We start from the raw sequence: 11804 nt of genomic DNA on the forward strand, positions 1-11804 counted from the left end.
TTAACGTTCTTCTCAAAATCATTTTAATGATATGTAGTAGGCATGAAGCATAATCATTGTAATTAATCTTTACAGCACTCTGTAACGTAACACTAGTCAAGCCAGCATATAGGTTAATCTAGATTTCAATATGAGAATTCTGATTTCTCCTATACTTAATACTGATGATATGCAGTATTGAATACTAGAATAATAAGAGGTTGGTTCTGTCACTCTTACGGTTTCTCATGGTCTGATGTTTTTCTGGGAGTCCTGATGGCACCTTTTCTTGATCATCTGTGTATTCAAATTATTTTAAAAGCCAAGCTGGCAGCAGGTAGGGAGGAAGGGCAAGTATTTCTTCCTTTAGAAACAGCTTAAGAAGTCATGGGTGGGCTACACCTTGGTATTTGCAGCATGTTTCGACACAAATTGTGGAAAAGATGTTTTAGTTTTAAAAAGAAGGATTTTTGTATTCTGTTAGCTTCTGTGGATGAGCATTGTAAAAATTGGGCAGAAATCTTGGAACGGATTTTCATAAGTGGGTGTCCAGTCTCTGTAGTTCCTTTGTGTCTCCTTGAGGGGAAAACTCGAGTCCAAAATGACAGCCTCCAGCTCTGTGGCTCTCTCAGAACTTATTGGCAAGAGAGAAACCTCTCCCCTGCAGAAGAGAATAGCTTTCTTCTTTCTTTGCTTTTCTCCTTCTCTGGCCAAGAGAGAAGAGTCCCTCAGAACCAAGGTCAGGTCTTGGACTTGGATCACAAGGCCACGTCTGAGAGCAAGGGTTCCATTGGGCTCAGGCCCTGTGCTATGACTCAGTGGTACGTGGTCAGTGGGGTGACTGCCAACTGACTTTCTTTGGGAAATCTTGCATTCAAAGTTTCTACTCTCTTGCACAGTGAGAGAAGAGTGCTAGTTTGAGTTCAGGCAATTTTTGGTAAGATGGATGTGTTTAGAGTTGATTTAGGCATAGTATTTTTACAAGCATTGTAAACTTTTTTTCTTCTGGCTTAAACATTCTCAGTATCTTCAATAATTATTCTGATAGAGTAGCTTCTAGAACTTTGCCTCTGGTCAGCCTCCTCCACAAGACCACCAAACTTGTTGGTCTCATTTAGAATCCTTCTTGAAATACTTTTTTTGGAAGCACCGTATCTATGTTAACAAAATCCTTTGTGCATCATCTAGTGTCACTAGCCCATATTTTAATAGTGCAATATATTCATGTGACCAGGAAACTACTATTGAGACAGGCCAAAGTTAAATTTCTCCTCCTCCCACCACACACACCTCATACCTTTGGCTTCTCATAGATCTGTTGTCTGTTATGGCCTTGGGAGTTACTACCAGGGCTAACTCAAGCCTCTTTATTCTGATCTTGTAGAAAATTTTCTATTTATTTGGCTACAAGACTTTACATCTATTATCAATTCAAAGGCATCTAGTTTAAGGCCATAGTATCATACTCTGTACCTAGAAGGTGTTTCATAAATGCTTGTGAACATTCAGTTCTTCCTGAAGTTGTCAGTGAAGAAATCTATTTCTCTCCCGTCTCCCTACTTGCATTAACACAACACCAGAATGTGTCTCTAATGGTCCTAGTGCCACATTTTTAGAGAAAGGAAAAAAGGGAAAAGAAGGGAGTCAAGGATGCATTGCCCTCCTTAATAATACATGTTTTCTCTTCTGTGGGTAGTTTATTATTTAGAAACTGTGGACTCCAGTATCTTTCCTATAGCAAACAGAAACAACATAGGGTAAATCAGGATGATTAGTATGCAAAGGGCTGATTCTGGGATATTCACTATAGCTTGTCCTTTCAATGTGTCTTCTTTTGACATCTTCACCCTGGGTATCCTGGCAACAGAGCACTTCACAAAAAACAAAAGTCCCATAGACACTGTTTGCTGAATTCCATCAGAATAATAAAAAGACTGTTTTATTGAAGCATTTGCTGAAGACAGTAATTTAGAAAAATAGCAAGACTGCTGCTAAATGTACTTGATTCAAAAGTGACTGACACTGAAGGAAACCTCAGTCCACGCATGGTGTCTTTGGGTCATATAATTTCTCAACCATCTGCAGGAAGACAGGAGAGTGAAAAAGAGATGATTTATGGGCTAAGATGGGAAGTAAACCGACATGAATGTACTAGAGTGAGAAATCCCTAAAAGGGCCTCAGTGTATAATGCGGAGCACCTGTCCCCACACGGGCCAGGAAGGTGCCTTCCCAGCTTGTGTGAATAACCTTAGAAAAGTCCTCTGTCGGCTGCCCCAGGGGAGCCTTCCCGTCCCCAGCACCCCATCTGCTCTGTGCTAGAATTGTAAGCTGGCTACTTAGGACGGCACACTGACTCTTTCCAGGCCTTTGGGGATCCAATCACCTTAGCAAGACATTTGGAACTTCTGATCCATTTAGTGCTGTGATAACACTATCAATGATTCCCTCTGGGCCTTAACAGGTTAATTAAAGCACCTCCGTGAGACTCTAGCTATCTCCTCACTTAGGCACTGGGGAGAGGAGGTAGCAGTGCATGAGCAGATGGCTAATACGCTCTGACTCCTATTTTTTTCAGACTTGTCCTTACAGTTCCATACCTTGCGACCAAAGGCTTCCTGCATTGGTGAGGGACTGTCTGCTCTTCTCCTGAGGGGAAATGGGGATAGGTTATCCTACCCCAAGGTTCTTTGTCTTTGTTGAACAGAACTCAGAACTCACAAGGGAGGAGCTTAGGGACTAGAGGTTTAAGGTCCTCAAAGAATTGCATCCAAGTAGGCTGTGGAGTGAATGCAGCTTCAGGCCAGTCTGTCCAGCCCAAGAGGCCCCTCCTCATGCCGGCTCTCTCACCACTCCCTTCCCCATCTTCAGCTGATGGCTCTCTTGTGCTGTGAGAGCCTGAAACCCACCCCCACCCCTCTCCCCGGCCATGGCTGATGGGACCAGGATCAGACCCCTGACCCCAACTGTCTGGTCAGCGTCTCTCACCTGGGAATTTGGAAATGGAATTCAGCCATACTTGTCAGTTGAGCAGTGTTTTGACCTGAGGACATTTGTACTTGGAGGGCCAACTCACGTTGGCATGCGAGAGCAGACAGAAATGACAGCCACATAGCACAGCTAGATCAAAGGACATGAAGAGAGAGAGGGAGGGAGAGAGAGAGAGAGAGATGGTGGGTGAGAAAGGAGTGAGAGAGAGAAAAACTGTCCTGGATCTTGGCCTCTTTCTAGGTGTAAGTTCCAGTTTCTTCTGGGGTTCAATTCTACTCGTTTCTCTTGGGTTGTCTGCAAGACTTACACCAGAGGCCTGATTTGGTATAAGCTAATTTGAGTGGGTTTAGCTTAATCATAATAAAAAAAAAAAAGGCATAACCAAGACAACTGATGAAAGCATGCTTCAGGACTGGAACCCAGGCCTTCTTTTCCCAGGAGATCCTGTTGCCTGTATTACCAGATCTTGTGTCTCCTGCTTGACTCCAGACTGCAGGGGAGGAATCTCTTTCCTTGACAGCTCAGCTCTGTCGTGGTGGGGCCAGGGAGCACAGACCAGAAGTTTTCTCTGAATGGGTCTACCCTCCAGCCCATGTCCCCAGATTGTTTCCAAACCGGACCATCTGCTGACATCCAATGCTCATCCTCACTAAGACTAGAACAGAATACTCTTCTAGGCTGTGGCCCCCTCCACATGCCCATCTGAATGTTATGTCTGAAGAAATCTTGGACCCTTGCATTCCAGATTCCTGGATAACCTCCAACCAGCTCAGGATCAGTTTCTGGGACCCCATACCTGTGAGGCCTCAGGTGACCAAGGTAATGACTTCTTCCCCTTTGGAGGGGGTCACCTGAGAATCATTGGAGGAGAAGGATCCCAGGCAAACCCTCACTCACTGCTCTGAGATCCTGGTTCTTGTTCTTTTGCGATTGTATGCCATTAGCACAAGGGCGAGCTGACATTCTGAGTGAGGCTAATTGTTGGGGACAGGAGGGAAGCAAGAGCAAACCTGGGCTTCTGATCCTGTCAACAGTGTTTCTGTAGCTCCTGCTGGGGGAAGGCCCCTCTCTCCAGGACAAAGCAGGCTGCATGCTTTGGGTATGAAAAAAAGCCATGTAGTGATCCAGGTTTGATCTCTGCACAGAAGAGCTTCCTGTATAATTTATGGCTTTAGCAAGGGCAGTCATAGGGTTTCTGGGCAGAAAAGGAGGCTAACATATTCTTGTGGAGCAAAGGGTAGAATTAGGGAGATAAATGGTCCTCGAGAAGCTTCTTACCTTTCCCATACTAATCAGAAAAAAAGTCTAAGTGATGCTGATTACACTTTAAACAATTTTGGTGGGGGAAGGGCTAATTTGACCCAGCTGGCTACATTCTCTCGTAGGGCATGAAACATGGTGAAGAGGGGTAGCTCTAGTCCTTTTGTGACCATTGTCACAGCAACACTTCCCTTCTCTTTGAGAGATGGAGCAAGTTCTGTTCACAGAAACCAGTGTGTTGTTAGGAAGAGCCAGGGTATATCAACATGCAAATGGGCTGGAGTCTGAAATTAATGGTCTTTTTCCATGTCAGGCATCACCTTCCTGACAAAATACATGCAGGCACATACAAACATACACTCGTGTTCACACGCATATGCCCATACATACTCATCCCACAGCAGTAATCCCTTGGATACAATAGATTCTCAAACTAATCTAATATTAGGATGAGAAGGGGCTTTAAAGGCTGTGCTGGTTATTTATCACTGTGTTGCAAATTACTCTAAAACCTAGTGGCTAAAAAGAACAAACCTTGATTATCTCGCAGACTCTGGGGTGGGAAACTGACCAGGCTCGGCTGCCTCTGGCTCAGGGTGTCTTACAAGATGGTAGTCAAGGTGTCAGCCAAGGCTGCCATTGTCTGGAGGCTCAACAGGGCAGGAAGGATGTGCTCTGAGGCTCACTTATGACGCTGTTGACAGGTCCTGGGTGCTCACTGGCGGTTGGCCAGAGACATCAGTTCTTTCCACAAGGTTTGCATGGAGAAGCTGGCAGCTGGCTTCCTCCAGAGTGAATGAACAAGTGGGCAAGAGGTCAAGAAAAGGAGAGAAGACACCCAAGATGAAAGTCACTTACTCTGGGGCACCTGGGGGGCTCAGTGGGTTAAAGCCTCTGCCTTCGGCTCAGGTCATGATCCCAGGGTCCTGGGATCGGGCCCCGCATTGGGCTCTCTGCTCTGTGGGGAGCCTGCTTCCCCGCCCCCCCTCTCTGCCTGCCTCCCTGCCTACTTGTGATCTCTGTCAAATAAATAAATAAAGTCTTAAAAAAAAAAAAAGAAAAGAAAAGGAGAGAAGACACTCAAGATGAAAGTCATCTACTCTTTTTTTTTTTAAAGATTTTATTTATTTATTTGACAGAGAGAGAGAGAGATCACAAGTAGGCAGAGAGGCAGGCAGAGAGAGAGGGGGAAGCAGGCTCCCCACTGAGCAGAGAACCCAATGCGGGGCTCGATCCCAGGACCCTTAGATCATGACCCGAGCCGAAGGTAGAGGGCCCAACCCACTGAGCCACTCAGGTGCCCTGAAAGTCATCTACTCTGGAAAGTGACTTCCCATCATCTCTGCTGCATCTGATTCTCTAGAAGCAAGTCACTAAATCCGACCCGTCCTCAAGGAGAGGGAATTACTCAAGGGCGTGAATACTAGGGGAATGAGTCACTGGGGTTTCTTTTAAAGTTGTCTGTCTACCACGAGGGCCCTCCATTTAGACCCTCCAGGCAACTGCTGCATACCTCTCGGACCAGAAGCTTAGTCACTTTTGAGGCAGATTTCTCCATTCAACTTTTAAAATTCCTGAGATGGAACCATCAAACCTGTTTTCTTATAGTGGGCATGCTTTGTTTGCAATTGCTCAGCTTTCCTTTCCTTCTCTGTGCTGGCCCTTCACTTTTCCTTTGGAGGCTTCCTCTTCTCCTCTCTTTGGTCTGGTCTTAGGGTGGGCAGAGGACCCAACCATGGACAATCAGAATTTTGTGCCTTCTTCATCACAGAAATAAGACACATTCCTCACGTGGATATAGTTTACATACCCAGAGGCCTCTTTTCACCATTTCTATGACCCTCATCCCTTCTCCACCCCAGCACCTTCTGTGTGTTCTCAGGCACCAACCATGGTCCCTCTCTACAGACCAGTCTTGGGCTACACCAGCTACTTTGCCCCAGCCAGACGATGGGAGGTGCCAAGTAATTTATATTACTCACCTTCCTCTTTTTGTTTTCATTTGTCATGATTTTTTCACCAGTTTTCTAAAAAAAAAAAAAATATCGAGCGGCAAGTCCTACATCATACACGTCACCCCTCTATATGCACAATTCAGTGGTTTTTACGTTTTACAGATGCATGCAACGATCACCACCATTTTAGCACATTTTCATCACCTCAAAGATAAAAAACACACTCTTTAGCTACTAACCTTCTTTCCACCTTCCACCCCTCCACAACTGCTAATCTATTTTCTGTCTTTCTGTATTTGCCTATTCTGGACTTTTCTTGTTAACTGGATCAAATGTGGTACGCTGTAACTGGCTTCTTTCATGGAGTATAATGTTTTTGAGGCTCACCCACGTTGTGGCAGGTAGCATGTTGTGTGCTCTATTCCTTCTAGTGCTTCATTCCTTCTTGTGGTCAAATAAAAGTCCATTGTTCGGATAGACCACATTTTGTCCATCAGCCAGTGGGCATTTGGATCACTTCTACTTTTTGGCTACCGTGAATAATGCTGCTATAAACTTCCATGTATGTGTTTTTCTACAGACAAATGTTTTCATTTGTATACATATTGAGGAGTAGAATTGGCTGGGTCTTAGGATAACTCTGTTTTAATTGTTTAAGGAACTGCCAGAACATTTTTTTTTCTTTCTTTCTTTTTTTTTAAAGATTTTATTTATTTATTTGACAGAGATCACAAGCAGGCAGAGAGACAGGCAGAGAGAGAGAGGCGGAAGCAGGCTCCCTGCTGAGTAGAGAGCCCTATGTGGGGCTCCATCCCAGGACCCTGGGATCATGAGAACTGAAAGCAGAGGCTTTAACCCATTGAGCCACCCAGGCACCCCACTGCCAGACCATTTTTTAAAGTGACCACACACCATTTTACATTTTCCTATCCTTAGTATATTCTGAGGGTTCTGCTTTTTCCATATCCTCACCAACATTTGTTACTGTGTGACTTTTTGGTTCTAGTCATCCTAGTGGGTGGGCAGTGGTATTTCATTGTGGTTTTATTTTTTTTTTTAATTTTTTTATTTTTTTTACAGATGTTGAGTTTTTTTTTTTTAATTTTTTTATTTTTTCAGCATAACAGTATTCATTATTTTTGCACCACACCCAGTGCTCCATGCAATCTGTGCCCTCTACAATACCCACCACCTGGTGCCCCCAACCTCCCACCCCCCACCCCTTCAAAATTCTCAGATCGTTTTTCAGAGTCCATAGTCTCTCATGGTTCACCTCCCCTTCCAATTTCCCTCAACTCCCTTCTCCTCTCCATCTCCCCTTGTCCTCCATGCTATTTGTTATGCTCCAATAAGTGAAACCCTATGATAATTGACTCTCTCTGCTTGACTTATTTCACTCAGCATAATCTCTTCCAGTCCCGTCCATGTTGCTACAAAACTTGGGTATTCATCCTTTCCTTCTTTTTTTTTTTTTTTTTTTTTTTACAGCTTTATAAACATATATTTTTATCCCCAGGGGTACAGGTCTGCGAATCGCCAGGTTTACACACTTCACAACACTCACCATAGCACATACCCTCCCCAATATCCATAACCCCACCCCCCTCCCAACCCCCTCCCCCCATCAACCCTCAGTTTGTTTTGTGAGATTAAGAGTCACTTATGGTTTGTCTCCCTCCCAATCCCATCTTGTTTCATTTACTCTTCTCCTACCCCCTCAACCCCCCATGTTGCATCTCCTCTCCCTCATATCAGGGAGATCATATGATAGTTGTGACGACGTGGATGGAACTAGAGGGTATCATGCTTAGCGAAATAAGTCAATCATTGTGGTTTTAATTTACAATTCCTTGATGACTAATGATGTGGAACATTTTTTTTAAATGCACTTATTGGTCACTTGTAGATCTTTCATGGAGAAATGTCTATTGAAGTCCTTCGCCTATTTTTTAAAATGGGTTCACCCACCCTGTTGACATCCTTTGGTGTGAGGACATGAAACTTAGCTTCTACCTCTTAGGCTGAGACAACTCTGAAGTATGACTATCTCTCCATAATTCTAAAGAATCAGGTAGAAACTAACACTCTGCGACTTTTGACTTCTTCCCTTCCCTATCAGACCCTCTGGGAATATGTGGTGTTTTCTTTTCTTTTTTTTTTTTTAATTTTTTAAAAACATTTTCTTTATTTATTTGACAGAGATCACAAGTAGGCAGAGAGGTAGGGAGAGAGAGAGGGGGAAGCAGGCTCCCCGCTGAGCAGAGAGCCCGATGAGGGGCTCAATCCCAGGACCCTGAGATCATGACCTGAGCCGAAGGCAGAGGTTTTAACCCACTGAACCACCCAGGCCCCCCATATGTGGTGTTTCTTGAAAATGACTGCCTTCAGTTCCTTCCCTGCCTGTATACACATCATTTCTACACTGAGACGCAGAGTGTCTGCCTCTACCTCCTTGAATCTGGGCTGACTTGCGACTGCTTTGTCCAGCAGAATACAGCAGAAGTGGTGTTACCCATTCCCGGACCTAGAATTAAAAATGTCAGCAGTTTCTACATTCTCTCTTGAATAACTGCATAAGAAGTCCAAGTTGTGGTTGGAATCTTATCCACCCTCTGGGTTTTCCAAGTTTTACAGACCATTTCTGTTTTTATTCCACTATAAAACATTTTTTTCTCATTATAAACTACAGTTTCTCACTGGAGCAAGTTGGGAAAAAAAAAATAAAGAGATATGGGTCGGGGCAGGGAGAGGGATGAACAGGCAGAGCACAGAGGATTTCTAAGGCAGTAAAAACACCCTGTATGATATCATGATGATAGAAACATGTCATTGCCCGCTTTCCCAAACCCATGGACTGCACAACACAGAGAGGGAACCCTAAAGTAAACTATGGACTTGGGGTGATTAAAATGTTTCGATGTATGGTCATCAGTGTCAACAAAGGCCTCACTCTGGTAGGGGATGTTGATATCAATGGAGGCTATGCTGAGCGAAGGCAGGGTATATATGGGAAATCTCTCTACCTTCCCTTCAATTTTGCTGTGAGCTTAAACTGTTCTGAAAAATAAGTTGTGTTTTTTTTTAAGTACACATAAGATAATAAAAATCATTGGACTTATACTCCTTAGTGATAAGCACTGCTAACATTTTGCTATATATCTTTGCAATTCTGCCTCACTAATAAATCCATCACTTGTCTACCAATCAATCTTTATGTATTTTATAAAAAATATTCAGCTTGATTTATAGGTGCCTTTCCGAACTCTGCCAACTTTCTGGCCAGGGTCATTATTCTCCTGGTCTTAGAAGCCTAGAACACTCTGACAAAGTGTTGTAAGGTATTTGGCTTCAGGAATTATCCATTAAGAAAGAGAGCTTGGAAGAGAGCACTGTGGAAGAGGGAGAGAGAGAAGAGCCACAATTTCCCCCTAATTGATTTTAAAATCTCTGATTCTTAGCATACCCATTTTCTCCATCTTTTAGTGCTCAAAACCGCTTTGTTTTGTTTTGTTTTAACTTCAGAGGACCCACTTCTATTAAGGGAGTGGAATGGATGAGCTACAGAAAAAGTTCTCCCTGTGAAAGCACTTACTCAGCAGAGGCCCCATTGCCTAAAACAATTAGTCCAAATGAAAGAACAGATAACCAACGCAAATCTGCAAGTTTGAGATGATGGAACTTTAAGATAATGAGTTCTGCTTCAGGTAACACAGAGTGAAGTAGAATCACAGAAGATGATTCTCAAACACTGACTGCAAAGCCTGGGGGCGAGATGCATGAATGGGAGGGGAGGGTTGGGGCGGGGATTAGAGTAGGTCTGGGCTACGATGGCTGGTGTGGCTGCTGAGCGTCCTGGGGAAGAGAACAGCTAATCCATCAGCAGCATGTCCTAAGGGAAGCCCAGGAATCATTTGTGGCTCTAGAGTAACATAAAGTAAAACATTAGATATAGTATCTGCTCTATTAGGATGGTGAGGGAGGTGAGCACAGACCATGGGAGAAGGATATGCTGACAAGTACAAACTATCATAGCTATGAACAATCAATAGAAAGTTGATTGCAAATACATCCGTACCGGGAGTCATGTAAAATTCAAGAAAATCTTTGCCACCTTCTTGCGACAGCATAAATAGATAGCAAATGAATAAAAGGTAACGAATCATTTGGGGAATGAAGTGGTTACCTTCTCCACCCTATGAATATTGAAAATGTCATTTGTTACATCGAAGCTTAGAAGAGTGGAGGCCTGTGGCTCTCACTGAAGCATCTGCTTTCCTTCCTTGCTCTTCTGGCATGAGAAGGCTGGTCTCTTTTTCTTTGCTGGAGGATGCTGGTTTTGAGGCTTGCCATCACCCTCTACACTCCCATGTCTGTTCGATGGCAGTGTCGTATTTTATAGGTTCTTATAACTTATTATGTCCAAGCTTCCTACCATTAATCACCAAAGTCTACCATCTTCACATTTCTGAAATACAATTTAATGAATTCACATCCACTGAAACAAACCCCTTCCCCTGGCTGCTGCAGTGCTGAAAAAGGAATGTGTATGTCTGGCAAGTTGTCTGATCAAATGCAGTTCCACCACGGAAGAATAACTCTCTCGATTCTAGCATCAACTCTCTCCTTTTTTTTTTTTTATTTCTAGAGTGCATTTTTGCAAATCTGTGATTGTTGCAGCGTTAATTAGAAAGACCTTTGACTTTATTAGATAACAACCGTTGACCCTGGTTGGCTTCTCATGCTGAACTGAGTCCAAATGACTGGTTGACAGGCTGGGTATTGTGACAAATTTCTTGACTGTGCCGGTTTACTGCAACTAATGTTGGCATTGGACAAAACAATGTCTGTACCCCATTACATGCGAAGATAACAAATGCATGTTAAGAAATGGCAAAATGGAGATGCACATCACATGTGAATCTCTTTCTGTAGAATATATTCCCATCATAAATATTTGAACATACAGTTTTAAATTCAGATAATAAAATACAGGCTACCTGGTTCTTCCCCTCATTGTTATTGTGTATCCATGTACATGTTCATGAGGTGTCTACCACAGTGACTAAGATAGTATTAGCAAGGAGTAGTCAAGTTCTGGTAGGACTGTAGTGGTGGAGACACAGAAGAGAGAACTGAAGAACATTTTCCATAAGGAATCCACAGGAAAGTAATTCTATGTAGAGGAAGAAAGATTTGGATAACTGAGCTTTTTCTCTTGAAGATAGCATTAACTGGGTGTTGGGAATGTTGGGTTCAAGGTGCCAACTGACACGAAGGAAATGAAAAATTAACTCTTTACCACAGTAACCCTTCTGGAACTAAGATACCTGTCTGAAGATGTCCCTTCTTCCCCCTAGAAAAGCAGGAGTTAGCCTTTGGCCTGGAGTTGGGTGTGGGATCCCAGAACCAGCTGCTGGCAGTGCCTGGACTTGATGTGTGCATGTCTCAGATTTAATAGGTAAGATCTGGGGGAAGGCATATTGAAAAGCCAGGGGGAATGTCTAAACCTATGTTTGAATTTATTCTAATAAACCCCATTATAGAAGAAATATAATTTTGTTTTCTGAAAATCAACTGGATTTGGAACCCTGTATGCCCATTTCTGTTCAGTTGGTGGCACA

Source organism: Lutra lutra, chromosome 5 (assembly GCF_902655055.1).
Source record: "Lutra lutra chromosome 5, mLutLut1.2, whole genome shotgun sequence".
Taxonomy (NCBI): domain Eukaryota; kingdom Metazoa; phylum Chordata; class Mammalia; order Carnivora; family Mustelidae; genus Lutra; species Lutra lutra.